This window comes from Musa acuminata, chromosome BXJ1-8, assembly GCF_036884655.1.
Source record: "Musa acuminata AAA Group cultivar baxijiao chromosome BXJ1-8, Cavendish_Baxijiao_AAA, whole genome shotgun sequence".
Classification (NCBI taxonomy): domain Eukaryota; kingdom Viridiplantae; phylum Streptophyta; class Magnoliopsida; order Zingiberales; family Musaceae; genus Musa; species Musa acuminata.
This window is the reverse complement of record NC_088334.1, coordinates 38789945-38810584: the sequence shown is the minus strand read 5'-3', so window position 1 is coordinate 38810584 and position 20640 is coordinate 38789945. Positions and strand designations below refer to the sequence as shown.

Below are 20640 nucleotides of genomic sequence, written 5' to 3'. Positions count from 1 at the left end.
ATTTTTAGATGATGATTTCATTATTCTCCTGCTATATATATGTTAATGACATATTTATTGTTGGCCATAATGCTGGAAAAATTGAAAAGCTTAAAAGAGAGTTTTAAGTAAGTCTTTTGGCCGCTCGGGGCGCATAAAGGAGTGCAACACAAGGACTTCCCAGGGGGTCACCCATCCTAGTACTACTCTCGCCCAAGCAGGCTTAACTTCGGAGTTCTGATGGGATCCGGTGCTTTAGTGCTGGTATGATCGCACTCGTTTTGTATGCGTCGTCCCTCGCCTTTGTGCACGTCGCGGACGGCGCATCGACGACCGGAGCCCCGAAAACTCTCGAACGATCTCGGAATCGCCATTGTCGGATCCCTCCGATGCCCACGAGGCCGACCGCGTACCGGACACGGCAAGCGCGCGCCGAAACCATCGGGACTTTCTCGAACGAACTCGGAATCGCTATTGCGGCCCCATTCCGGAAAGCTCTCTCCGAGCCCCACGAGACTGACTGCGTAGCGGTCACGGCAAATTCCGAGGCCCAAAACCATCGCCTCGGAGGTCGACGGGAGAGGTTTTGGCTGCTCGGGGCGCAAAAAGGAGTGCAACACGAGGACTTCCCTGGGGGTCACCCATCCTAGAACCATGTCTGGTCATTGTATGTTTTATGAAGAAATTTTTAGATGATGATTTCATTATTCTCCGGCTATATATATGTTAATGACATATTTATTGTTGGCCATAAGGCTGGAAAAATTGAAAAGCTTAAAAGATAGTTTTAAGTAAGTCTTTTGGCCGCTCGGGGCGCAAAAAGGAGTGCAACACGAGGACTTCCCACGGGTGACCCAAGCACGCTTAACTTCGGAGTTCTGATGTGATCCGGTGCTGGTATGATCGCACTCGTTTTGTGTGCATCGTCCCTCGCCTTTGTGCACGTCGCGGACGGCGCATCGACGACCGGAGCCCCGAAACCTCTTGAACGATCTCGGAATCGCCATTGTCGGATCCCTCCGATGCCCACGAGGCCGACCGCGTACCGGACACGGCAAGCGCGCGCCGAAACCATCGGGACTTTCTCGAACGAACTCGGAATCGCTATTGCGGCCCCATTCCGGAAAGCTCTCTCCGAGCCCCACGAGACTGACTGCGTAGCGGTCACGGCAAATTCCGAGGCCCAAAACCATCGCCTCGGAGGTCGACGGGAGAGGTTTTGGCCGCTCGAGGCGCAAAAAGGAGTGCAACACGAGGACTTCCCAAGGGGTCACCCATCCTAGAACCATGTCTGGTCATTGTATGTTTTATGAAGAAATTTTTAGATGATGATTTCATTATTCTCATGCTATATATATGTTCATGACATATTTATTGTTGGCCATAATTCTGGAAAAATTGAAAAGCTTAAAAGAGAGTTTTAAGTAAGTCTTTTGGCCGCTCGGGGTGCAAAAAGGAGTGCAACACGAGGACTTCCCAGGGGGTCACCCATCCTAGTACTACTCTAGCCCAAGCAGGCTTAACTTCGGAGTTCTGATGGGATCCGGTGCTTTAGTGCTGGTATGAGCGCACTCGTTTTGTGTGCGTCGTCCCTCGCCTTTGTGCACGTCGCGGACGGCGCATCGACGACCGGAGCCCCGAAACCTCTCGAACGATCTCGGAATCGCCATTGTCGGATCCCTCCGATGCCCACGAGGCCGACCGCGTACCGGACACGGCAAGCGCGCGCCGAAACCATCGGGACTTTCTCGAACGAACTCGGAATCGCTATTGCGGCCCCATTCCGGAAAGCTCTCTCCGAGCCCCACGAGACTGACTGTGTAGCGGTCACGGCAAATTCCGAGGCCCAAAACCATCGCCTCGGAGGTCGACGGGAGAGGTTTTGGCTGCTCGGGGCGCAAAAAGGAGTGCAACACGAGGACTTCCCTGGGGTTCACCCATCCTAGAACCATGTCTGGTCATTGTATGTTTTATGAAGAAATTTTTAGATGATGATTTCATTATTCTCCTGCTATATATATGTTAATGACATATTTATTGTTGGCCATAAGGCTGGAAAAATTGAAAAGCTTAAAAGATAGTTTTAAGTAAGTCTTTTGGCCGCTCGGGGCGCAAAAAGGAGTGCAACACGAGGACTTCCCACGGGTGACCCAAGCACGCTTAACTTCGGAGTTCTGATGTGATCCGGTGCTGGTATGATCGCACTCGTTTTGTGTGCATCGTCCCTCGCCTTTGTGCACGTCGCGGACGGCGCATCGACGACCGGAGCCCCGAAACCTCTTGAACGATCTCGGAATCGCCATTGTCGGATCCCTCCGATGCCCACGAGGCCGACCGCGTACCGGACACGGCAAGCGCGCGCCGAAACCATCGGGACTTTCTCGAACGAACTCGGAATCGCTATTGCGGCCCCATTTCGGAAAGCTCTCTCCGAGCCCCACGAGACTGACTGCGTAGCGGTCACGGCAAATTCCGAGGCCCAAAACCATCGCCTCGGAGGTCGACGGGAGAGGTTTTGGCCGCTCGAGGCGCAAAAAGGAGTGCAACACGAGGACTTCCCAGGGGGTCACCCATCCTAGAACCATGTCTGGTCATTGTATGTTTTATGAAGAAATTTTTAGATGATGATTTCATTATTCTCATGCTATATATATGTTCATGACATATTTATTGTTGGCCATAATTCTGGAAAAATTGAAAAGCTTAAAAGAGAGTTTTAAGTAAGTCTTTTGGCCCTCGGGGCGCAAAAAGGAGTGCAACACGAGGACTTCCCAGGGGGTCACCCATCCTAGTACTACTCTAGCCCAAGCAGGCTTAACTTCGGAGTTCTGATGGGATCCGGTGCTTTAGTGCTGGTATGAGCGCACTCGTTTTGTGTGCGTCGTCCCTCGCCTTTGTGCACGTCGCGGACGGCGCATCGACGACCGGAGCCCCGAAACCTCTCGAACGATCTCGGAATCGCCATTGTCGGATCCCTCCGATGCCCACGAGGCCGACCGCGTACCGGACACGGCAAGCGCGCGCCGAAACCATCGGGACTTTCTCGAACGAACTCGGAATCGCTATTGCGGCCCCATTCCGGAAAGCTATCTCCGAGCCCCACGAGACTGACTACGTAGCGGTCACGGCAAATTCCGAGGCCCAAAACCATCGCCTCGGAGGTCGACGGGAGAGGTTTTGGCCGCTCGGGGCGCAAAAAGGAGTGCAACACGAGGACTTCCCAGGGGGTCACCCATCCTAGAACCATGTCTGGTCATTGTATGTTTTATGAAGAAATTTTTAGATGATGATTTCATTATTCTCCTGCTATATATATGTTAATGACATATTTATTGTTGGCCATAATGCTGGAAAAATTGAAAAGCTTAAAAGAGAGTTTTAAGTAAGTCTTTTGGCCGCTCGGGGCGCGAAAAGGAGTGCAACACGAGGACTTCCCAGGGGGTCACCCATCCTAGTACTACTCTCGCCCAAGCAGGCTTAACTTCGGAGTTCTGATGGGATCCGGTGCTTTAGTGCTGGTATGATCGCACTCGTTTTGTGTGCGTCGTCCCTCGCCTTTGTTCACATCGCGGACGGCGCATCGACGACCGGAGCCCCGAAACCTCTCGAACGATCTCGGAATCGCCATTGTCGGATCCCTCCGATGCCCACGAGGCCGACCACGTACCGGACACGGCAAGCGCGCGCCGAAACCATCGGGACTTTCTCGAACGAACTCGGAATCGCTATTGCGGCCCCATTCCGGAAAGCTCTCTCCGAGCCCCACGAGACTGACTGCGTAGCGGTCACGGCAAATTCCGAGGCCCAAAACCATCGCCTCGGAGGTCGACGGGAGAGGTTTTGGCCGTTCGGGGCGCAAAAAGGAGTGCAACACGAGGACTTCCCAGGGGGTCACCCATCCTAGAACCATGTCTGGTCATTGTATGTTTTATGAAGAAATTTTTAGATGATGATTTCATTATTCTCCTGCTATATATATGTTAATGACATATTTATTGTTGGCCATAATGCTGGAAAAATTGAAAAGCTTAAAAGAGAGTTTTAAGTAAGTCTTTTGGCCGCTCGGGGCGCAAAAAGGAGTGCAACACAAGGACTACCCAGGGGGTCACCCATCCTAGTACTACTCTCGCCCAAGCAGGCTTAACTTCAGAGTTCTGATGGGATCCGGTGCTTTAGTGCTGGTATGATCGCACTCATTTTGTATGCGTCGTCCCTCGCCTTTGTGCACGTCGCGGACGGCGCATCGACGACCGGAGCCCCGAAACCTCTCGAACGATCTCGGAATCGCCATTGTCGGATCCCTCCGATGCCCACGAGGCCGACCGCGTACCGGACACGGCAAGCGCGCGCCGAAACCATCGGGACTTTCTCGAACGAACTCGGAATCGCTATTGCGGCCCCATTCCGGAAAGCTCTCTCCGAGCCCCACGAGACTGACTATGTAGCGGTCACGGCAAATTCCGAGGCCCAAAACCATCGCCTCGGAGGTCGACGGGAGAGGTTTTGGCCGCTCGGGGCGCAAAAAGGAGTGCAACACGAGGACTTCCCAGGGGGTCACCCATCCTAGAACCATGTCTGGTCATTGTATGTTTTATGAAGAAATTTTTAGATGATGATTTCATTATTCTCCTGCTATATATATGTTAATGACATATTTATTGTTGGCCATAATGCTGGAAAAATTGAAAAGCTTAAAAGAGAGTTTTAAGTAAGTCTTTTGGCCGCTCGGGGCGCGAAAAGGAGTGCAACACGAGGACTTCCCAGGGGGTCACCCATCCTAGTACTACTCTCGCCCAAGCAGGCTTAACTTCGGAGTTCTGATGGGATCCGGTGCTTTAGTGCTGGTATGATCGCACTCGTTTTGTGTGCGTCGTCCCTCGCCTTTGTTCACATCGCGGACGGCGCATCGACGACCGGAGCCCCGAAACCTCTCGAACGATCTCGGAATCGCCATTGTCGGATCCCTCCGATGCCCACGAGGCCGACCGCGTACCGGACATGGCAAGCGCGCGCCGAAACCATCGGGACTTTCTCGAACGAACTCGGAATCGCTATTGCGGCCCCATTCCGGAAAGCTCTCTCCGAGCCCCACGAGACTGACTGCGTAGCGGTCACGGCAAATTCCGAGGCCCAAAACCATCGCCTCGGAGGTCGACGGGAGAGGTTTTGGCCGCTCGGGGCGCAAAAAGGAGTGCAACACGTGGACTTCCCAGGGGGTCACCCATCCTAGAACCATGTCTGGTCATTGTATGTTTTATGAAGAAATTTTTAGATGATGATTTCATTATTCTCCTGCTATATATATGTTATTGACATATTTATTGTTGGCCATAATGCTGGAAAAATTGAAAAGCTTAAAAGAGAGTTTTAAGTAAGTCTTTTGGCCGCTCGGGGTGCAAAAAGGAGTGCAACACGAGGACTTCCCGGGGGGTCACCAATCCTAGTACTACTCTCGCCCAAGCAGGCTTAACTTCGGAGTTCTGATGGGATCCGGTGCTTTAGTGCTGGTATGATCGCACTCGTTTTGTGTGCGTCGTCCCTCGCCTTTGTGCACGTCGCGGACGGCGCATCGACGACCGGAGCCCCGAAACCTCTCGAACGATCTCGGAATCGCCATTGTCGGATCCCTCCAATGCCCACGAGGCCGACCGCGTACCGGACACGGCAAGCGCGCGCCGAAACCATCGGGACTTTCTCGAACGAACTCGGAATCGCTATTGGGGCCCCATTCCGGAAAGCTCTCTCCGAGCCCCACGAGACTGACAGCGTAGCGGTCACGGCAAATTCTGAGGCCCAAAACCATCGCCTCGGAGGTCGACGGGAGAGGTTTTGGCTGCTCGGGGCGCAAAAAGGAGTGCAACACGAGGACTTCCCTGGGGGTCACCCATCCTAGAACCATGTCTGGTCATTGTATGTTTTATGAAGAAATTTTTAGATGATGATTTCATTATTCTCCTGCTATATATATGTTAATGACATATTTATTGTTGGCCATAATGCTGGAAAAATTGAAAAGCTTAAAAGATAGTTTTGAGTAAGTCTTTTGGCCGCTCGGGGCGCAAAAAGGAGTGCAACACGAGGACTTCCCACGGGTGACCCAAGCACGCTTAACTTCGGAATTCTGATGTGATCCGGTGCTGGTATGATCGCACTCGTTTTGTGTGCATCGTCCCTCGCCTTTGTGCACGTCGCGGACGGCGCATCGACGACCGGAGCCCCGAAACCTCTCGAACGATCTCGGAATCGCCATTGTCGGATCCCTCCGATGCCCACGAGGCCGACCGCGTACCGGACACGGCAAGCGCGCGCCGAAACCATCGGGACTTTCTCGAACGAACTCGGAATCGCTATTGCGGCCCCATTCCGGAAAGCTCTCTCCGAGCCCCACGAGACTGACTGCGTAGTGGTCACGGCAAATTCCGAGGCCCAAAACCATCGCCTCGGAGGTCGACGGGAGAGGTTTTGGCCGCTCGAGGCGCAAAAAGGAGTGCAACACGAGGACTTCCCAGGGGGTCACCCATCCTAGAACCATGTCTGGTCATTGTATGTTTTATGAAGAAATTTTTAGATGATGATTTCATTATTCTCATGCTATATATATGTTCATGACATATTTATTGTTGGCCATAATGCTGGAAAAATTGAAAAGCTTAAAAGAGAGTTTTAAGTAAGTCTTTTGGCCGCTCGGGGCGCAAAAAGGAGTGCAACACGAGGACTTCCCAGGGGGTCACCCATCCTAGTACTACTCTAGCCCAAGCAGGCTTAACTTCGGAGTTCTGATGGGATCCGGTGCTTTAGTGCTGGTATGAGCGCACTCATTTTGTGTGCGTCGTCCCTCGCCTTTGTGCACGTCGCGGACGGCGCATCGACGACCGGAGCCCCGAAACCTCTCGAACGATCTCGGAATCGCCATTGTCGGATCCCTCCGATGCCCACGAGGCCGACCGCGTACCGGACACGGCAAGCGCGCGCCGAAACCATCGGGACTTTCTCGAACGAACTCGGAATCGCTATTGCGGCCCCATTCCGGAAAGCTCTCTCCGAGCCCCACGAGACTGACTATGTAGCGGTCACGGCAAATTCCGAGGCCCAAAACCATCGCCTCGGAGGTCGACGGGAGAGGTTTTGGCCGCTCGGGGCGCAAAAAGGAGTGCAACACGAGGACTTCCCAGGGGGTCACCCATCCTAGAACCATGTCTGGTCATTGTATGTTTTATGAAGAAATTTTTAGATGATGATTTCATTATTCTCCTGCTATATATATGTTAATGACATATTTATTGTTTGCCATAATGCTGGAAAAATTGAAAAGCTTAAAAGAGAGTTTTAAGTAAGTCTTTTGGCCGCTCGGGGCGCGAAAAGGAGTGCAACACGAGGACTTCCCAGGGGGTCACCCATCCTAGTACTACTCTCGCCCAAGCAGGCTTAACTTCGGAGTTCTGATGGGATCCGGTGCTTTAGTGCTGGTATGATCGCACTCGTTTTGTGTGCGTCGTCCCTCGCCTTTGTTCACATCGCGGACGGCGCATCGACGACCGGAGCCCCGAAACCTCTCGAACGATCTCGGAATCGCCATTGTCGGATCCCTCCGATGCCCACGAGGCCGACCGCGTACCGGACACGGCAAGCGTGCGCCGAAACCATCGGGACTTTCTCGAACGAACTCGGAATCGCTATTGCGGCCCCATTCCGGAAAGCTCTCTCCGAGCCCCACGAGACTGACTGCGTAGTGGTCACGGCAAATTCCGAGGCCCAAAACCATCGCCTCGGAGGTCGACGGGAGAGGTTTTGGCCGCTCGGGGCGCAAAAAGGAGTGCAACACGAGGACTTCCCAGGGGGTCACCCATCCTAGAACCATGTCTGGTCATTGTATGTTTTATGAAGAAATTTTTAGATGATGATTTCATTATTCTCCTGCTATATATATGTTAATGACATATTTATTGTTGGCCATAATGCTGGAAAAATTGAAAAGCTTAAAAGAGAGTTTTAAGTAAGTCTTTTGGCCGCTCGGGGCGCAAAAAGGAGTGCAACACAAGGACTTCCCAGGGGGTCACCCATCCTAGTACTACTCTCGCCCAAGCAGGCTTAACTTCGGAGTTCTGATGGGATCCGGTGCTTTAGTGCTGGTATGATCGCACTCGTTTTGTGTGCGTCGTCCCTCGCCTTTGTGCACGTCGCGGACGGCGCATCGACGACCGGAGCCCCGAAACCTCTCGAACGATCTCGGAATCGCCATTGTCGGATCCCTCCGATGCCCACGAGGCCGACCGCGTACCGGACACGGCAAGCGCGCGCCGAAACCATCGGGACTTTCTCGAACGAACTCGGAATCGCTATTGCGGCCCCATTCCGGAAAGCTCTCTCCGAGCCCCACGAGACTGACTGCGTAGTGGTCACGGCAAATTCCGAGGCCCAAAACCATCGCCTCGGAGGTCGACGGGAGAGGTTTTGGCCGCTCGGGGCGCAAAAAGGAGTGCAACACGAGGACTTCCCAGGGGGTCACCCATCCTAGAACCATGTCTGGTCATTGTATGTTTTATGACGAAATTTTTAGATGATTATTTCATTATTCTCCTGCTATATATATGTTAATGACATATTTATTGTTGGCCATAATGCTGGAAAAATTGAAAAGCTTAAAAGAGAGTTTTAAGTAAGTCTTTTGGCCGCTCGGGGCGCAAAAAGGAGTGCAACACGATGACTTCCTAGGGGGTCACCAATCCTAGTACTACTCTCGCCCAAGCACGCTTAACTTCGGAGTTCTGATGGGATCCGGTGCTTTAGTGCTGGTATGATCGCACTCGTTTTGTGTGCGTCGTCCCTCGCCTTTGTGCACGTCGCGGACGGCGCATCGACGACCGGAGCCCCGAAACCTCTCGAACGATCTCGGAATCGCCATTGTCGGATCCCTCCGATGCCCACGAGGCCGACCGCGTACCGGACACGGCAAGCGCGCGCCGAAACCATCGGGACTTTCTCGAACGAACTCGGAATCGCTATTGCGGCCCCATTCCGGAAAGCTCTCTCCGAGCCCCACGAGATTGACTGCGTAGCGGTCACGGCAAATTCCGAGGCCCAAAACCATCGCCTCGGAGGTCGACGGGAGAGGTTTTGGCCGCTCGGGGCGCAAAAAGGAGTGCAACACGAGGACTTCCCAGGGGGTCACCCATCCTAGAACCATGTCTGGTCATTGTATGTTTTATGAAGAAATTTTTAGATGATGATTTCATTATTCTCCTGCTATATATATGTTAATGACATATTTATTGTTGGCCATAATGCTGGAAAAATTGAAAAGCTTAAAAGAGAGTTTTAAGTAAGTGTTTTGGCCGCTCGGGGCGCAAAAAGGAGTGCAACACGATGACTTCCTAGGGGGTCACCAATCCTAGTACTACTCTCGCCCAAGCAGGCTTAACTTCGGAGTTCTGATGGGATCCGGTGCTTTAGTGCTGGTACGATCGCACTCGTTTTGTGTGCGTCGTCCCTCGCCTTTGTGCACGTCGCGGACGGCGCATCGACGACCGGAGCCCCGAAACCTCTCGAACGATCTCGGAATCGCCATTATCGGATCCCTCCGATGCCCACGAGGCCGACCGCGTACCGGACACGGCAAGCGCGCGCCGAAACCATCGGGACTTTCTCGAACGAACTCGGAATCGCTATTGCGGCCCCATTCCGGAAAGCTCTCTCCGAGCCCCACGAGACTGACTGCGTAGCGGTCACGGCAAATTCCGAGGCCCAAAACCATCGCCTCGGAGGTCGATGGGAGAGGTTTTGGTCGCTCGGGGCGCAAAAAGGAGTGCAACACGAGGACTTCCCAGGGGGTCACCCATCCTAGAACCATGTCTGGTCATTGTATGTTTTATGAAGAAATTTTTAGATGATGATTTCATTATTCTCCTGCAATATATATGTTAATGACATATTTATTGTTGGCCATAATGCTGGAAAAATTGAAAAGCTTAAAAGAGAGTTTTAAGTAAGTGTTTTGGCCGCTCGGGGCGCAAAAAGGAGTGCAACACGAGGACTTCCCATGGGTGACCCAAGCACGCTTAACTTCGGAGTTCTGATGGGATCCGGTGCTTTAGTGCTGGTATGATCGCACTCGTTTTGTGTGCGTCGTCCCTCGCCTTTGTGCACGTCGCGGACGGCGCATCGACGACCGGAGCCCCGAAACCTCTCGAACGATCTCGGAATCGCCATTGTCGGATCCCTCCGATGCCCACGAGGCCGACCGCGTACCGGACACGGCAAGCGCGCGCCGAAACCATCGGGTCTTTCTCGAACGAACTCGGAATCGCTATTGCGGCCCCATTCCGGAAAGCTCTCTCCGATCCCCACGAGATTGACTGCGTAGCGGTCACGGCAAATTCCGAGGCCCAAAACCATCGCCTCGGAGGTCGACGGGAGAGGTTTTGGCCGCTCGGGGCGCAAAAAGGAGTGCAACACGAGGACTTCCCAGGGGGTCACCCATCCTAGAACCATGTCTGGTCATTGTATGTTTTATGAAGAAATTTTTAGATGATGATTTCATTATTCTCCTGCTATATATATGTTAATGACATATTTATTGTTGGCCATAATGCTGGAAAAATTGAAAAGCTTAAAAGAGAGTTTTAAGTAAGTGTTTTGGCCGCTCGGGGCGCAAAAAGGAGTGCAACACGATGACTTCCTAGGGGGTCACCAATCCTAGTACTACTCTCGCCCAAGCAGGCTTAACTTCGGAGTTCTGATGGGATCCGGTGCTTTAGTGCTGGTATGATCGCACTCGTTTTGTGTGCGTCGTCCCTCGCCTTTGTGCACGTCGCGGACGGCGCATCGACGACCGGAGCCCCGAAACCTCTCGAACGATCTCGGAATCGCCATTGTCGGATCCCTCCGATGCCCACGAGGCCGACCGCGTACCGGACACGGCAAGCGCGCGCCGAAACCATCGGGACTTTCTCGAACGAACTCGGAATCGCTATTGCGGCCCCATTCCGGAAAGCTCTCTCCGAGCCCCACGAGACTGACTGCGTAGCGGTCACGGCAAATTCCGAGGCCCAAAACCATCGCCTCGGAGGTCGACGGGAGAGGTTTTGGTCGCTCGGGGCGCAAAAAGGAGTGCAACACGAGGACTTCCCAGGGGGTCACCCATCCTAGAACCATGTCTGGTCATTGTATGTTTTATGAAGAAATTTTTAGATGATGATTTCATTATTCTCCTGCAATATATATGTTAATGACATATTTATTGTTGGCCATAATGCTGGAAAAATTGAAAAGCTTAAAAGAGAGTTTTAAGTAAGTGTTTTGGCCGCTCGGGGCGCAAAAAGGAGTGCAACACGAGGACTTCCCATGGGTGACCCAAGCACGCTTAACTTCGGAGTTCTGATGGGATCCGGTGCTTTAGTGCTGGTATGATCGCACTCGTTTTGTGTGCGTCGTCCCTCGCCTTTGTGCACGTCGCGGACGGCGCATCGACGACCGGAGCCCCGAAACCTCTCGAACGATCTCGGAATCGCCATTGTCGGATCCCTCCGATGCCCACGAGGCCGACCGCGTACCGGACACGGCAAGCGCGCGCCGAAACCATCGGGACTTTCTCGAACGAACTCGGAATCGCTATTGCGGCCCCATTCCGGAAAGCTCTCTCCGAGCCCCACGAGACTGACTGCATAGCGGTCACGGCAAATTCCGAGGCCCAAAACCATCGCCTCGGAGGTCGACGGGAGAGGTTTTGGCCGCTCGGGGCGCAAAAAGGAGTGCAACACGAGGACTTCCCAGGGGGTCACCCATCCTAGAACCATGTCTGGTCATTGTATGTTTTATGAAGAAATTTTTAGATGATGATTTCATTATTCTCCTGCTATATATATGTTAATGACATATTTATTGTTGGCCATAATGCTGGAAAAATTGAAAAGCTTAAAAGAGAGTTTTAAGTAAGTCTTTTGGCCGCTCGGGGCGCAAAAAGGAGTGCAACACGAGGACTTACCAAGGGGTCACCCATCCTAGTACTACTCTCGCCCAAGCAGGCTTAACTTCGGAGTTCTGATGGGATCCGGTGCTTTAGTGCTGGTATGATCGCACTCGTTTTGTGTGCGTCGTCCCTCGCCTTTGTGCACGTCGCGGACGGCGCATCGACGACCGGAGCCCCGAAACCTCTCGAACGATCTCGGAATCGCCATTGTCGGATCCCTCCGATGCCCACGAGGCCGACCACGTAGCGGACACGGCAAGCGCGCGCCGAAACCATCGGGACTTTCTCGAACGAACTCGGAATCGCTATTGCGGCCCCATTCCGGAAGCTCTCTCCGAGCCCCACGAGACTGACTGCGTAGCGGTCACGGCAAATTCCGAGGCCCAAAACCATCGCCTCGGAGGTCGACGGGAGAGGTTTTGGCTGCTCGGGGCGCAAAAAGGAGTGCAACACGAGGACTTCCCAGGGGGTCACCCATCCTAGAACAATGTCTGGTCATTGTATGTTTTATGAAGAAATTTTTAGATGATGATTTCATTATTCTCCTGCAATATATATGTTAATGACATATTTATTGTTGGCCATAATGCTGGAAAAATTGAAAAGCTTAAAAGAGAGTTTTAAGTAAGTGTTTTGGCCGCTCGGGGCGCAAAAAGGAGTGCAACACGAGGACTTCCCATGGGTGACCCAAGCACGCTTAACTTCGGAGTTCTGATGGGATCCGGTGCTTTAGTGCTGGTATGATCGCACTCGTTTTGTGTGCGTCGTCCCTCGCCTTTGTGCACGTCGCGGACGGCGCATCGACGACCGGAGCCCCGAAACCTCTCGAACGATCTCGGAATCGCCATTGTCGGATCCCTCCGATGCCCACGAGGCCGACCGCGTACCGGAAACGGCAAGCGCGCGCCGAAACCATCGGGACTTTCTCGAACGAACTCGGAATCGCTATTGCGGCCCCATTCCGGAAAGCTCTCTCCGAGCCCCACGAGATTGACTGCGTAGCGGTCACGGCAAATTCCGAGGCCCAGAACCATCGCCTCGGAGGTCGACGGGAGAGGTTTTGGCCGCTCGGGGCGCAAAAAGGAGTGCAACACGAGGACTTCCCAGGGGGTCACCCATCCTAGAACCATGTCTGGTCATTGTATGTTTTATGAAGAAATTTTTAGATGATGATTTCATTATTCTCCTGCTATATATATGTTAATGACATATTTATTGTTGGCCATAATGCTGGAAAAATTGAAAAGCTTAAAAGAGAGTTTTAAGTAAGTGTTTTGGCCGCTCGGGGCGCAAAAAGGAGTGCAACACGAGGACTTCCCATGGGTGACCCAAGCACGCTTAACTTCGGAGTTCTGATGGGATCCGGTGCTTTAGTGCTGGTATGATCGCACTCGTTTTGTGTGCGACGTCCCTCGCCTTTGTGCACGTCGCGGACGGCGCATCGACGACCGGAGCCCCGAAACCTCTCGAACGATCTCGGAATCGCCATTGTCGGATCCCTCCGATGCCCACGAGGCCGACCGCGTACCGGACACGGCAAGCGCGCGCCGAAACCATCGGGACTTTCTCGAACGAACTCGGAATCGCTATTGCGGCCCCATTCCGGAAAGCTCTCTCCGAGCCCCACGAGACTGACTGCATAGCGGTCACGGCAAATTCCGAGGCCCAAAACCATCGCCTCGGAGGTCGACGGGAGAGGTTTTGGCCGCTCGGGGCGCAAAAAAGAGTGCAACACGAGGACTTCCCAGGGGGTCACCCATCCTAGAACCATGTCTGGTCATTGTATGTTTTATGAAGAAATTTTTAGATGATGATTTCATTATTCTCCTGCTATATATATGTTAATGACATATTTATTGTTGGCCATAATGCTGGAAAAATTGAAAAGCTTAAAAGAGAGTTTTAAGTAAGTCTTTTGGCCGCTCGGGGCGCAAAAAGGAGTGCAACACGAGGACTTCCCAGGGGGTCACCCATCCTAGTACTACTCTCGCCCAAGCAGGCTTAACTTCGGAGTTCTGATGGGATCCGGTGCTTTAGTGCTGGTATGATCGCACTCGTTTTGTGTGCTTCGTCCCTCGCCTTTGTGCACGTCGCGGACGGCGCATCGACGACCGGAGCCCCGAAACCTCTCGAACGATCTCGGAATCGCCATTGTCGGATCCCTCCGATGCCCACGAGGCCGACCGCGTACCGGACACGGCAAGCGCGCGCCGAAACCATCGGGACTTTCTCGAACGAACTCGGAATCGCTATTGCGGCCCCATTCCGGAAAGCTCTCTCCGAGCCCCACGAGACTGACTGCGTAGCGGTCACGGCAAATTCCGAGGCCCAAAACCATCGCCTCGGAGGTCGACGGGAGAGGTTTTGGCCGCTCGGGGCGCAAAAAGGAGTGCAACACGAGGACTTCCCAGGGGGTCACCCATCCTAGAACCATGTCTGGTCATTGTATGTTTTATGAAGAAATTTTTAGATGATTATTTCATTATTCTCCTGCTATATATATGTTAATGACATATTTATTGTTGGCCATAATGCTGGAAAAATTGAAAAGCTTAAAAGAGAGTTTTAAGTAAGTCTTTTGGCCGCTCGGGGCGCAAAAAGGAGTGCAACACGATGACTTCCTAGGGGGTCACCAATCCTAGTACTACTCTCGCCCAAGCACGCTTAACTTCGGAGTTCTGATGGGATCCGGTGCTTTAGTGCTGGTATGATCGCACTCGTTTTGTGTGCGTCGTCCCTCGCCTTTGTGCACGTCGCGGACGGCGCATCGACGACCGGAGCCCCGAAACCTCTCGAACGATCTCGGAATCGCCATTGTCGGATCCCTCCGATGCCCACGAGGCCGACCGCGTACCGGACACGGCAAGCGCGCGCCGAAACCATCGGGACTTTCTCGAACGAACTCGGAATCGCTATTGCGGCCCCATTCCGGAAAGCTCTCTCCGAGCCCCACGAGACTGACTGCGTAGCGGTCACGGCAAATTCCGAGGCCCAAAACCATCGCCTCGGAGGTCGACGGGAGAGGTTTTGGTCGCTCGGGGCGCAAAAAGGAGTGCAACACGAGGACTTCCCAGGGGGTCACCCATCCTAGAACCATGTCTGGTCATTGTATGTTTTATGAAGAAATTTTTAGATGATGATTTCATTATTCTCCTGCAATATATATGTTAATGACATATTTATTGTTGGCCATAATGCTGGAAAAATTGAAAAGCTTAAAAGAGAGTTTTAAGTAAGTGTTTTGGCCGCTCGGGGCGCAAAAAGGAGTGCAACACGAGGACTTCCCATGGGTGACCCAAGCACGCTTAACTTCGGAGTTCTGATGGGATCCGGTGCTTTAGTGCTGGTATGATCGCACTCGTTTTGTGTGCGTCGTCCCTCGCCTTTGTGCATGTCGCGGACGGCGCATCGACGACCGGAGCCCCGAAACCTCTCGAACGATCTCGGAATCGCCATTGTCGGATCCCTCCGATGCCCACGAGGCCGACCGCGTACCGGACACGGCAAGCGCGCGCCGAAACCATCGGGACTTTCTCGAACGAACTCGGAATCGCTATTGCGGCCCCATTCCGGAAAGCTCTCTCCGAGCCCCACGAGATTGACTGCGTAGCGGTCACGGCAAATTCCGAGGCCCAAAACCATCGCCTCGGAGGTCGACGGGAGAGGTTTTGGCCGCTCGGGGCGCAAAAAGGAGTGCAACACGAGGACTTCCCAGGGGGTCACCCATCCTAGAACCATGTCTGGTCATTGTATGTTTTATGAAGAAATTTTTAGATGATGATTTCATTATTCTCCTGCTATATATATGTTAATGACATATTTATTGTTGGCCATAATGCTGGAAAAATTGAAAAGCTTAAAAGAGAGTTTTAAGTAAGTGTTTTGGCCGCTCGGGGCGCAAAAAGGAGTGCAACACGATGACTTCCTAGGGGGTCACCAATCCTAGTACTACTCTCGCCCAAGCAGGCTTAACTTCGGAGTTCTGATGGGATCCGGTGCTTTAGTGCTGGTATGATCGCACTCGTTTTGTGTGCGTCGTCCCTCGCCTTTGTGCACGTCGCGGACGGCGCATCGACGACCGGAGCCCCGAAACCTCTCGAACGATCTCGGAATCGCCATTGTCGGATCCCTCCGATGCCCACGAGGCCGACCGCGTACCGGACACGGCAAGCGCGCGCCGAAACCATCGGGACTTTCTCGAACGAACTCGGAATCGCTATTGCGGCCCCATTCCGGAAAGCTCTCTCCGAGCCCCACGAGACTGACTGCGTAGCGGTCACGGCAAATTCCGAGGCCCAAAACCATCGCCTCGGAGGTCGACGGGAGAGGTTTTGGTCGCTCGGGGCGCAAAAAGGAGTGCAACACGAGGACTTCCCAGGGGGTCACCCATCCTAGAACCATGTCTGGTCATTGTATGTTTTATGAAGAAATTTTTAGATGATGATTTCATTATTCTCCTGCAATATATATGTTAATGACATATTTATTGTTGGCCATAATGCTGGAAAAATTGAAAAGCTTAAAAGAGAGTTTTAAGTAAGTGTTTTGGCCGCTCGGGGCGCAAAAAGGAGTGCAACACGAGGACTTCCCATGGGTGACCCAAGCACGCTTAACTTCGGAGTTCTGATGGGATCCGGTGCTTTAGTGCTGGTATGATCGCACTCGTTTTGTGTGCGTCGTCCCTCGCCTTTGTGCACGTCGCGGACGGCGCATCGACGACCGGAGCCCCGAAACCTCTCGAACGATCTCGGAATCGCCATTGTCGGATCCCTCCGATGCCCACGAGGCCGACCGCGTACCGGACACGGCAAGCGCGCGCCGAAACCATCGGGACTTTCTCGAACGAACTCGGAATCGCTATTGCGGCCCCATTCCGGAAAGCTCTCTCCGAGCCCCACGAGACTGACTGCATAGCGGTCACGGCAAATTCCGAGGCCCAAAACCATCGCCTCGGAGGTCGACGGGAGAGGTTTTGGCCGCTCGGGGCGCAAAAAGGAGTGCAACACGAGGACTTCCCAGGGGGTCACCCATCCTAGAACCATGTCTGGTCATTGTATGTTTTATGAAGAAATTTTTAGATGATGATTTCATTATTCTCCTGCTATATATATGTTAATGACATATTTATTGTTGGCCATAATGCTGGAAAAATTGAAAAGCTTAAAAGAGAGTTTTAAGTATGTCTTTTGGCCGCTCGGGGCGCAAAAAGGAGTGCAACACGAGGACTTCCCAGGGGGTCACCCATCCTAGTACTACTCTCGCCCAAGCAGGCTTAACTTCGGAGTTCTGATGGGATCCGGTGCTTTAGTGCTGGTATGATCGCACTCGTTTTGTGTGCGTCGTCCCTCGCCTTTGTGCACGTCGCGGACGGCGCATCGACGACCGGAGCCCCGAAACCTCTCGAACGATCTCGGAATCGCCATTGTCGGATCCCTCCGATGCCCACGAGGCCGACCACGTAGCGGACACGGCAAGCGCGCGCCGAAACCATCGGGACTTTCTCGAACGAACTCGGAATCGCTATTGCGGCCCCATTCCGGAAGCTCTCTCCGAGCCCCACGAGACTGACTGCGTAGCGGTCACGGCAAATTCCGAGGCCCAAAACCATCGCCTCGGAGGTCGACGGGAGAGGTTTTGGCTGCTCGGGGCGCAAAAAGGAGTGCAACACGAGGACTTCCCAGGGGGTCACCCATCCTAGAACAATGTCTGGTCATTGTATGTTTTATGAAGAAATTTTTAGATGATGATTTCATTATTCTCCTGCAATATATATGTTAATGACATATTTATTGTTGGCCATAATGCTGGAAAAATTGAAAAGCTTAAAAGAGAGTTTTAAGTAAGTGTTTTGGCCGCTCGGGGCGCAAAAAGGAGTGCAACACGAGGACTTCCCATGGGTGACCCAAGCACGCTTAACTTCGGAGTTCTGATGGGATCCGGTGCTTTAGTGCTGGTATGATCGCACTCGTTTTGTGTGCGTCGTCCCTCGCCTTTGTGCACGTCGCGGACGGCGCATCGACGACCGGAGCCCCGAAACCTCTCGAACGATCTCGGAATCGCCATTGTCGGATCCCTCCGATGCCCACGAGGCCGACCGCGTACCGGACACGGCAAGCGCGCGCCGAAACCATCGGGACTTTCTCGAACGAACTCGGAATCGCTATTGCGGCCCCATTCCGGAAAGCTCTCTCCGAGCCCCACGAGATTGACTGCTTAGCGGTCACGGCAAATTCCGAGGCCCAGAACCATCGCCTCGGAGGTCGACGGGAGAGGTTTTGGCCGCTCGGGGCGCAAAAAGGAGTGCAACACGAGGACTTCCCAGGGGGTCACCCATCCTAGAACCATGTCTGGTCATTGTATGTTTTATGAAGAAATTTTTAGATGATGATTTCATTATTCTCCTGCTATATATATGTTAATGACATATTTATTGTTGGCCATAATGCTGGAAAAATTGAAAAGCTTAAAAGAGAGTTTTAAGTAAGTGTTTTGGCCGCTCGGGGCGCAAAAAGGAGTGCAACACGAGGACTTCCCATGGGTGACCCAAGCACGCTTAACTTCGGAGTTCTGATGGGATCCGGTGCTTTAGTGCTGGTATGATCGCACTCGTTTTGTGTGCGTCGTCCCTCGCCTTTGTGCACGTCGCGGACGGCGCATCGACGACCGGAGCCCCGAAACCTCTCGAACGATCTCGGAATCGCCATTGTCGGATCCCTCCGATGCCCACGAGGCCGACCGCGTACCGGACACGGCAAGCGCGCGCCGAAACCATCGGGACTTTCTCGAACGAACTCGGAATCGCTATTGCGGCCCCATTCCGGAAAGCTCTCTCCGAGCCCCACGAGACTGACTGCATAGCGGTCACGGCAAATTCCGAGGCCCAAAACCATCGCCTCGGAGGTCGACGGGAGAGGTTTTGGCCGCTCGGGGCGCAAAAAGGAGTGCAACACGAGGACTTCCCAGGGGGTCACCCATCCTAGAACCATGTCTGGTCATTGTATGTTTTATGAAGAAATTTTTAGATGATGATTTCATTATTCTCCTGCTATATATATGTTAACGACATATTTATTGTTGGCCATAATGCTGGAAAAATTGAAAAGCTTAAAAGAGAGTTTTAAGTAAGTCTTTTGGCCGCTCGGGGCGCAAAAAGGAGTGCAACACGAGGACTTCCCAGGGGGTCACCCATCCTAGTACTACTCTCGCCCAAGCAGGCTTAACTTCGGAGTTCTGATGGGATCCGGTGCTTTAGTGCTGGTATGATCGCACTCGTTTTGTGTGCTTCGTCCCTCGCCTTTGTGCACGTCGCGGACGGCGCATCGACGACCGGAGCCCCGAAACCTCTCGAACGATCTCGGAATCGCCATTGTCGGATCCCTCCGATGCCCACGAGGCCGACCGCGTACCGGACACGGCAAGCGCGCGCCGAAACCATCGGGACTTTCTCGAACGAACTCGGAATCGCTATTGCGGCCCCATTCCGGAAAGCTCTCTCCGAGCCCCACGAGACTGACTGCGTAGCGGTCACGGCAAATTCCGAGGCCCAAAACCATCGCCTCGGAGGTCGACGGGAGAGGTTTTGGCCGCTCGGGGCGCAAAAAGGAGTGCAACACGAGGACTTCCCAGGGGGTCACCCATCCTAGAACCATGTCTGGTCATTGTATGTTTTATGAAGAAATTTTTAGATGATTATTTCATTATTCTCCTGCTATATATATGTTAATGACATATTTATTGTTGGCCATAATGCTGGAAAAATTGAAAAGCTTAAAAGAGAGTTTTAAGTAAGTCTTTTGGCCGCTCGGGGCGCAAAAAGGAGTGCAACACGATGACTTCCTAGGGGGTCACCAATCCTAGTACTACTCTCGCCCAAGCACGCTTAACTTCGGAGTTCTGATGGGATCCGGTGCTTTAGTGCTGGTATGATCGCACTCGTTTTGTGTGCGTCGTCCCTCGCCTTTGTGCACGTCGCGGACGGCGCATCGACGACCGGAGCCCCGAAACCTCTCGAACGATCTCGGAATCGCCATTGTCGGATCCCTCCGATGCCCACGAGGCCGACCGCGTACCGGACACGGCAAGCGCGCGCCGAAACCATCGGGACTTTCTCGAACGAACTCGGAATCGCTATTGCGGCCCCATTCCGGAAAGCTCTCTCCGAGCCCCACGAGACTGACTGCGTAGCGGTCACGGCAAATTCCGAGGCCCAAAACCATCGCCTCGGAGGTCGACGGGAGAGGTTTTGGTCGCTCGGGGCGCAAAAAGGAGTGCAACACGAGGACTTCCCAGGGGGTCACCCATCCTAGAACCATGTCTGGTCATTGTATGTTTTATGAAGAAATTTTTAGATGATGATTTCATTATTCTCCTGCAATATATATGTTAATGACATATTTATTGTTGGCCATAATGCTGGAAAAATTGAAAAGCTTAAAAGAGAGTTTTAAGTAAGTGTTTTGGCCGCTCGGGGCGCAAAAAGGAGTGCAACACGAGGACTTCCCATGGGTGACCCAAGCACGCTTAACTTCGGAGTTCTGATGGGATCCGGTGCTTTAGTGCTGGTATGATCGCACTCGTTTTGTGTGCGTCGTCCCTCGCCTTTGTGCATGTCGCGGACGGCGCATCGACGACCGGAGCCCCGAAACCTCTCGAACGATCTCGGAATCGCCATTGTCGGATCCCTCCGATGCCCACGA

At 53.0% G+C, this 20640-nt stretch overlaps 20 non-coding genes and 9 pseudogenes across 20 annotated transcripts; all 29 read right to left on the bottom strand.

The window, feature by feature from the left end:
- Positions 1 to 138: 138 nt before the first annotated feature.
- On the bottom strand, positions 139 to 257 carry LOC135592102 (5S ribosomal RNA). Its single transcript, XR_010478868.1, has one exon. It is a non-coding gene; the product is annotated as a 5S ribosomal RNA (ribosomal RNA).
- A 1177-nt stretch (positions 258 to 1434) lies between these two features.
- LOC135589966 (5S ribosomal RNA) lies at positions 1435 to 1553 on the bottom strand. The gene has a single exon (XR_010477372.1). It is a non-coding gene; the product is annotated as a 5S ribosomal RNA (ribosomal RNA).
- A 1176-nt stretch (positions 1554 to 2729) lies between these two features.
- On the bottom strand, positions 2730 to 2848 carry LOC135589963 (5S ribosomal RNA). Its single transcript, XR_010477370.1, has one exon. It is a non-coding gene; the product is annotated as a 5S ribosomal RNA (ribosomal RNA).
- A 544-nt stretch (positions 2849 to 3392) lies between these two features.
- On the bottom strand, positions 3393 to 3511 carry LOC135590896 (5S ribosomal RNA). The gene has a single exon (XR_010478299.1). It is a non-coding gene; the product is annotated as a 5S ribosomal RNA (ribosomal RNA).
- A 544-nt stretch (positions 3512 to 4055) lies between these two features.
- LOC135590190 (5S ribosomal RNA) lies at positions 4056 to 4174 on the bottom strand. The gene has a single exon (XR_010477596.1). It is a non-coding gene; the product is annotated as a 5S ribosomal RNA (ribosomal RNA).
- Positions 4175 to 4718: 544 nt separating this feature from the next.
- LOC135590884 (5S ribosomal RNA) lies at positions 4719 to 4837 on the bottom strand. Its single transcript, XR_010478287.1, has one exon. It is a non-coding gene; the product is annotated as a 5S ribosomal RNA (ribosomal RNA).
- Positions 4838 to 5381: 544 nt separating this feature from the next.
- On the bottom strand, positions 5382 to 5500 carry LOC135590050 (5S ribosomal RNA). Its single transcript, XR_010477457.1, has one exon. It is a non-coding gene; the product is annotated as a 5S ribosomal RNA (ribosomal RNA).
- A 1177-nt stretch (positions 5501 to 6677) lies between these two features.
- On the bottom strand, positions 6678 to 6796 carry LOC135589962 (5S ribosomal RNA). The gene has a single exon (XR_010477369.1). It is a non-coding gene; the product is annotated as a 5S ribosomal RNA (ribosomal RNA).
- A 544-nt stretch (positions 6797 to 7340) lies between these two features.
- Positions 7341 to 7459, bottom strand: LOC135590872 (5S ribosomal RNA). The gene has a single exon (XR_010478275.1). It is a non-coding gene; the product is annotated as a 5S ribosomal RNA (ribosomal RNA).
- Positions 7460 to 8003: 544 nt separating this feature from the next.
- Positions 8004 to 8122, bottom strand: LOC135592101 (5S ribosomal RNA). The gene has a single exon (XR_010478867.1). It is a non-coding gene; the product is annotated as a 5S ribosomal RNA (ribosomal RNA).
- A 544-nt stretch (positions 8123 to 8666) lies between these two features.
- LOC135590235 (5S ribosomal RNA) lies at positions 8667 to 8785 on the bottom strand. The gene has a single exon (XR_010477642.1). It is a non-coding gene; the product is annotated as a 5S ribosomal RNA (ribosomal RNA).
- Positions 8786 to 9329: 544 nt separating this feature from the next.
- Positions 9330 to 9448, bottom strand: LOC135590904 (5S ribosomal RNA). The gene has a single exon (XR_010478307.1). It is a non-coding gene; the product is annotated as a 5S ribosomal RNA (ribosomal RNA).
- Positions 9449 to 9992: 544 nt separating this feature from the next.
- LOC135591841 (5S ribosomal RNA) lies at positions 9993 to 10089 on the bottom strand (annotated as a pseudogene).
- A 544-nt stretch (positions 10090 to 10633) lies between these two features.
- LOC135590724 (5S ribosomal RNA) lies at positions 10634 to 10752 on the bottom strand. Its single transcript, XR_010478131.1, has one exon. It is a non-coding gene; the product is annotated as a 5S ribosomal RNA (ribosomal RNA).
- Positions 10753 to 11296: 544 nt separating this feature from the next.
- On the bottom strand, positions 11297 to 11393 carry LOC135591840 (5S ribosomal RNA; annotated as a pseudogene).
- A 544-nt stretch (positions 11394 to 11937) lies between these two features.
- Positions 11938 to 12056, bottom strand: LOC135589897 (5S ribosomal RNA). Its single transcript, XR_010477304.1, has one exon. It is a non-coding gene; the product is annotated as a 5S ribosomal RNA (ribosomal RNA).
- A 543-nt stretch (positions 12057 to 12599) lies between these two features.
- Positions 12600 to 12696, bottom strand: LOC135591837 (5S ribosomal RNA; annotated as a pseudogene).
- Positions 12697 to 13240: 544 nt separating this feature from the next.
- LOC135591836 (5S ribosomal RNA) lies at positions 13241 to 13337 on the bottom strand (annotated as a pseudogene).
- A 544-nt stretch (positions 13338 to 13881) lies between these two features.
- On the bottom strand, positions 13882 to 14000 carry LOC135590860 (5S ribosomal RNA). The gene has a single exon (XR_010478263.1). It is a non-coding gene; the product is annotated as a 5S ribosomal RNA (ribosomal RNA).
- A 544-nt stretch (positions 14001 to 14544) lies between these two features.
- On the bottom strand, positions 14545 to 14663 carry LOC135590234 (5S ribosomal RNA). The gene has a single exon (XR_010477640.1). It is a non-coding gene; the product is annotated as a 5S ribosomal RNA (ribosomal RNA).
- Positions 14664 to 15207: 544 nt separating this feature from the next.
- On the bottom strand, positions 15208 to 15304 carry LOC135591835 (5S ribosomal RNA; annotated as a pseudogene).
- A 544-nt stretch (positions 15305 to 15848) lies between these two features.
- LOC135590722 (5S ribosomal RNA) lies at positions 15849 to 15967 on the bottom strand. Its single transcript, XR_010478129.1, has one exon. It is a non-coding gene; the product is annotated as a 5S ribosomal RNA (ribosomal RNA).
- Positions 15968 to 16511: 544 nt separating this feature from the next.
- LOC135591834 (5S ribosomal RNA) lies at positions 16512 to 16608 on the bottom strand (annotated as a pseudogene).
- Positions 16609 to 17152: 544 nt separating this feature from the next.
- Positions 17153 to 17271, bottom strand: LOC135590847 (5S ribosomal RNA). Its single transcript, XR_010478252.1, has one exon. It is a non-coding gene; the product is annotated as a 5S ribosomal RNA (ribosomal RNA).
- A 543-nt stretch (positions 17272 to 17814) lies between these two features.
- Positions 17815 to 17911, bottom strand: LOC135591833 (5S ribosomal RNA; annotated as a pseudogene).
- Positions 17912 to 18455: 544 nt separating this feature from the next.
- Positions 18456 to 18552, bottom strand: LOC135591832 (5S ribosomal RNA; annotated as a pseudogene).
- Positions 18553 to 19096: 544 nt separating this feature from the next.
- Positions 19097 to 19215, bottom strand: LOC135590834 (5S ribosomal RNA). Its single transcript, XR_010478240.1, has one exon. It is a non-coding gene; the product is annotated as a 5S ribosomal RNA (ribosomal RNA).
- Positions 19216 to 19759: 544 nt separating this feature from the next.
- Positions 19760 to 19878, bottom strand: LOC135590232 (5S ribosomal RNA). The gene has a single exon (XR_010477638.1). It is a non-coding gene; the product is annotated as a 5S ribosomal RNA (ribosomal RNA).
- A 544-nt stretch (positions 19879 to 20422) lies between these two features.
- On the bottom strand, positions 20423 to 20519 carry LOC135591831 (5S ribosomal RNA; annotated as a pseudogene).
- Positions 20520 to 20640: the final 121 nt, after the last annotated feature.